This window comes from Amphibalanus amphitrite, unplaced genomic scaffold (assembly GCF_019059575.1).
Source record: "Amphibalanus amphitrite isolate SeventyFive unplaced genomic scaffold, NRLGWU_Aamphi_draft 000021F_arrow, whole genome shotgun sequence".
NCBI classification, from domain to species: Eukaryota; Metazoa; Arthropoda; class Thecostraca; order Balanomorpha; family Balanidae; genus Amphibalanus; species Amphibalanus amphitrite.
This window is the reverse complement of record NW_024881517.1, coordinates 1157263-1163477: the sequence shown is the minus strand read 5'-3', so window position 1 is coordinate 1163477 and position 6215 is coordinate 1157263.

Genomic DNA, 6215 nt, shown 5'->3' with positions numbered 1-6215 from the left:
ACTTCTAAATGCGTTACGCCAGCGACGTCAAACTTTCAGTACCTTATCCCGCGACCGCCTGGGGGGGGGATCGGATCCGACCCCCCCCCCTCCATTTTTCTTGAATAACTCATGAACCGCTTGCGCTATCAACTTGAAACTTGGCATACCTTCTCCCCCATCAATTTAACGTCTCCTGTGCAATTTTTAAGAAAAAATTTTCAAAAATTTTTGAGATATATCGATTTTAGTGATGTATTTACATGGCGTTTTCAGTCAAAAAATGGTAAATGTTTAAAAAATCGCCAAAAATCGAGGTTTTAAGCAAATTGCAAATTAAGGACATGAAAAGACGCAACTCAAGGAGTTCTTTAAAATGGCTATCTCGGATTTTCCATAAAATGCGTTTTTCACCCCTAAAAATTCAAAAAACTATATTTTTTGGAAAATAGCTAATAAAATCCAAAATTTTGAGAATTTACAAAAAACCGGAATATATGTTATAGAGCTCTATTGGAACATTAGATGTCCCAAATTTCAACTTTCTATCTTGATTTTTGACCCCCAAATTGTAAAAAATAGCTCCAACATGCATAGGGCATGGTGACGTCATAAGCATTTTCGCGAATTAGAGGCACTTCTGAACATCGCATGTGAAAACAAATGGCACCACTAGATTCCTGGGACAAAGCTCGTCTAGCAAAGTGCATTTTTATGTCAAAAATAAAAGGTTGAAAAATTGACTTTTTTATTAGCCCTCGTTTAGTTATGTATGGTATAAACGATTTTTTATGCTTTCAATGCACACTTATCACCAGCACAGTGACTTGGGGTCACATATAACCATTACCATCGGATTTGGCGTGAAAAATAAGCCATAAAACATGTGTCGCACGCCCATGTAGCAGAAAGTGAAAACCGTGACCTTTCGTGACCTGACCTGACCTTGACCCGTACTTAGTATGACCCCTATACGCACATGGTACCTTTACTAGGTCTTTGAGGTCATTTGTGGTGAGTTTCGAGCAGCAGCTATCGATTCCGCTGTCCGTAAGCCTAATCATGCAAAACCCCTGAATTTGACCTTTGACCTGACCTTGACCCGAAAGTTGACCTCAATCTTAAAATCTTAAGAGTGCTTTGGGAAGGTCTCGTAGAGACCTTTCGAACGCCGCCTCGCGGGGCTCGATACGACCATTGGTTCTCGAGATAACAGGGGGGGGGGGTCGGATCCGACCCCCCCCCCCCCCCCCCCAGGCTGTCGTGGGTACGGAAATAGCCCAGGCGGTGCCGGGTTATCACACATCAATTTGACACGTTTCCTGAAAATTTGAGCGAAATCCATCGGAAGTTTTTTTAGAAAATGACGTTTTAGTGACGTCATGTTCGCCATTTTCGCCTACAAAACGGCAAAATTTCAAACGCCCCTAACATCTTCATTTTTAAAGGAATCAAGACGTAACAAAAAGTTCATACGTGACTCTACTTTGTCTATCAAATGGCTATCTCGTTTTTTTTGAAAATTTTGGATTTTGGCCCAATTTTTTTTCTTCAAAAAACTGACTTTTTGGGAAAATAATTATAAAATCCTAAATTTTGAGTGCATCGAAAAAGCCGGAATATATGTCAGAGAAGTGGTCTATGTGTACCTACATACCAATTTTCAGAAGAATCGGTTCAAAAATGTGGGAGTTATTCAAAATTTTATGACGTCACGACACACAAATTTTTTGAAAAAATGATTTTTTTTGGGGGGGAAGTTCTAGACCTCGTACGGAAACAAAATAGCACCATTCGATTCGCCGTGAAAAACTGCATCAGATAGACACCTTTTTAGGCCTTAACAACCAACTTCAAAATTTGACCTCACTTGACCTGACCTTGACCTGACCTCGACCTGAAATTCATCCAGAGGTGGTCCATATCACGTAATGAGTGTGCCTATTGAATTCTATGAATAAGATGACACATAAAACATGTGTCGCACATGCCCTTTTCTATATTTTGTTTTTGGTGACCTGACCTGACCTGACCTGACCTGACCTTGACCTTGACCTTTGAATGATATTTCATGCAACGAATATTGTCTTGGTAGCCTAAGAACACGTTTTGGGCAATCAGTCTCAGTCCATTCTTCGGCAACTACGGTGCAAGGCCGATAATGTAGAAACTTGCATTTTGTACCCTTGACCTGGTCACCTGACCTTGACCTGACCTCTGACCTACTTAAGCAAAAAAATTGGGCTCTTAAGATCCGCCTTGTTGAAAGCTTTCGATTGCCGTTTTCCCCGTCTTTCTACGACCATCGGTTCGGAAGTTAGACAGGGGGGGGGGCAGAATCTGCCCCCCCCCCCCCCAGCACATTGCTCCAACAGACGGTAAATAACTTTTGAAAATACCTATCTCCAATTTTAGTGTTTTCTGAACCAAAATTTTGCGAGGAATCCGATGGTGTGGTCCCTGAAATCTGAAAAATTTCCATTTTGGAGATAGCACCTATTTTTTGAAAAGTAAATATTCGTCATGCACAAAAGTCAAATAAATTGAAAATATAATGAGTGAATATCTATACTAACACTAGAATGTATCGAACATGAATTAGTGATATATTTTAGCTGAGATGATACTATATCTGCTCATACATGTACATGAATTAGTACATTAACCCTCGTTGGCCGAGAAGGGGTGGGGCGGATGCCGCCTCATAGGGGTTTTTCGCGATAGCTCAAAACACGCTGAGGGAAAACAGCTGAAACTTGGCATACCTAATATTTTATTCAAGCTGGATCTTTTGACACCAACTGCGTTTTCAGGTCAGGTCAGGTCACTGACCTATGACGTCATAAATGAACCTCTGCACGGTCCTCAGAAGTTGCAACTTTGCAACGCCCTCAGTGCCAGAGGAACTTTCACTGGAAGATGAAATTTTCAGGACGTAGTATCCTTTAGAGGTCTCACAAATTGTATATCTCAGATTTTTCCCAAATGTCACATGAGGTCAGTTCGGTCACGTGACCTCACCATAATAAGTCAATGGAGGGAAATATGAAAACTGTTATTTTGACGCCGGAAATTGTCTAAAAACTGTCCCAAGCACATGAAATCGTGGTTTCATGCACTCTTTGTAAGGTCCGATCATGAAACCACGATTTCATGTGCTTGGGATAGTTTTAGATCATTTCCGGCGCCAAAATAACAGTTTCAATATTTCCCCCATTGACTTATAATGGTGAGGTCACGTGACCGACCTGACCTCATGTGACATTTAGGTTAAATCCGAGATAAACAAGTTGTGAGACCTCAGAAGGATACTACGTCCTGTAACTTTCATCTTCCTGTGAAAGTTCCTCTGGCACTGAGGGCGTTGCAAAGTTGCAACATCTGAGGACTTCGCAGAGGTTTATTTATGACGTCATAGGTCAGTGACCTGACCTGACCTAAAAACGCAGTTGAGGTCAAAAGATCCAGTTTGAATAAAAGATTAGGTATACCAAGTTTCAGCTGTCTACCCTAAGCGAGTTTTAAGCTATCGCGAAAAGCCCTATGAGGCGGCACCCGCCCCACCCCTTCTCGGCCGACGAGGGTTAATGTACTAGTTCATGTACATGTATGCGCAGATATAGTATCATCTCAGCTAAAATATATCTCTAATTCCTGTTCGACACATTCTAGTGTTGTTACAAAAATTAACTCAATATATTTTCAATTTATTTGACTATTATGCCTGACGAATATTTATTTTTCAAAAAATAGGTGCTATCTCCAAAATGGAAATTTTTCGGATCTCGGGGACCACACCATCGGATTCCTTGCAAAATTTTGGTCCAGAAAACACTAAAATTGGAGATAGGTATTTTCAAAAGTTATTTACCGTCTTTTGGGGCAATGTGCCAGAAGGGCGCGTATGGCTATTTGCTGAATAGCCCAGCGGGGCGCGGGTTAAGGAAACCTAATGGTGTTAATTTGATACGGTGTTAAGGAGGATGCCGGGGCATTACGGTCGTCCTGCAGGATCACTTAATTCATTTACCAGTACCCACCGTCCCCAAGAGTGCTAGGTGGTGAACAATTTCGGATATCCAAAGGGCAGACAGTATAAGTACTTACCTATTCTACCACTGGCCGCACTATAACACGAACTGTGACTGTGTGTGGCTAGATACGACCGATAAGAACCCCGCGTCCCTCGGTCATACACCTGTAAATCCTCAGACATGCGTGCGTGATCGTATACTCCCTGCGCCAACCAGTTCCATTGCCCGCTGAGACGGCCGGGGGGGGGGGGGGGGGGCGCTCTGCAGACCCTCAGGACTGGCCACTGACAACCGTGGGAACCGCCTCCCGTGGGGCCCTCTCTGACGTCACGCAGCAATGAAACACATCCGGCCGGCGGAGCACGTCTTTATCGCGTTTTGCGACTAATTCGGTAGCTGCGAGGGCAGCGCTGCACACCTCCTCTGGGCAGTGTGAGAGGCTCGTTAGGGCCGGTCATTGCGGCCAGTGGTCTGGGAACCAGTTGTGCAGCGGATGAGAGGGCTGTTCACTGCTCACTCTCACCATGCTCAGACTGTTAAAGTGTTCACTGTTCACTCTTATGCTTTGTTCTTATTACCGATTGTTGTGTGAGCATAAATAAGAATATAAAAATGGCACGTACTTCGTACGATTAACCCGCAGGCGGTGGGCCTCTCGGCCACCTTCCGCGCGGTGGGGGGGGGGGGGGGACATTTTTTTGTCCCCCCCGTATCTCCGAAACTACTGGACGGATCCGGAAAATTCAAACGGCATTCGATAGCCCTGTCAAATTTGTCGAGCGAAACCAAATTTCATTGACCTCGGGGTCACCGATGACGTCACAGGTCAGGTCAAAGATAAAATGTTTCACCGTTCACGGGGCTTCTAGGGAAAGCGCTATAACACCGAGTAAAACGCATTTTGTCGAAAATCAGCGATAAGGCGTCAGTTGTCTAGTACATATGTTGCTATTAGAGGTTACTGGTCATACCAGGTCAGGTCACAGGTCAGGTCACCAAAGGTCACCAAGGGTCACCACATGAACCCAACTTTGCTAAGGTTGTGCGATGCATGTTTTATGGCCAGTTTTTCATTTCCAACTCAATGGTGTTGGTTATAAGACCATCAGGTACGGTTTAGGTCACTTTCTGGTGGAGGTCAGGTCAAGGTCAGGTCAAAAAAGGTCAAATTTCAAAGTTGATATTTTTGCATAAAATGGGTATTGATTTGATGCAGCTCGTCACGGGGAGTCTAATGGTGGTCTTTGTTTTGCGCTACGAGGTCTACAATTGCTAAATATTGAGTTTGAAAATTTGACGTCATCAATTTTGAACATTTTTTTCGCTATAACTTGGCCAAAAAAAGATATCGATCTCAAATTTGGTATGTAGATAGAAGGCGGTAGGGACTATCACATATATTCCGGTTTTATCGAAATTCAAAAAACTTTTTGGATTTTTCGGCTATTATATTCAAAAATCTATTTTTTGATTTTTTGGGGTCAATATAAAAAAATTCGAAAAACCGAAAAAGCAGTTTTGTAGCCCTCTTGATTTTGCACCTTTTATGTCTGAAACATTTTTCCGTATCTCTAAAGCTGTAGGCCTGACAGCTCTTCTCGCGAAACCTTTTTTTGGGTCGAAAATGGCAGAAATGACGTCACTCTGACGTCATTAGCGGCCAACCTATCATAGCCTTTGGAAAAATTTTTGGTCACCATGTGCGCTAGCTGCTCCCGGGAGGGTACTGAAAGTTTGGTGTCGATCGGCGCAGCGGTTCTCGAGATATATCGAAAAAAACTAAAAGGGGGGCAAAAAAATGCCCCCCACCGCCTGGAAGGTTAAGTTCAAACCTTGCATACGTGACCGAATTAATTGCAGGAAAAGTATTGCTTGTCTCAATATTGACTGTCATCATGTACCTAACCCTGATTCCGTTAGGAGGAGCGAGCGTCGTGTACTCATTGTTTTGCTATAGGCTTACGGCATTCCATTTTTCCGGGATTCAGAATTCGCTATGAGGACCTGCGGCTGCGTCTCTGTTGGAATGGCACTTCTGATCATATCCTCAGAACTGTAGGTACACGATTCTCTTGTTAGTCCGCTGATTTGCATTTGAGACATGTTTGATTGAAAGTGTCACACATGCAAATCGAAGCAAAAAGCTGGCAGCACTGAGAAAAATGCTATTTATGAAGTCAGCTGTCAACAGCAGTTAAAAGA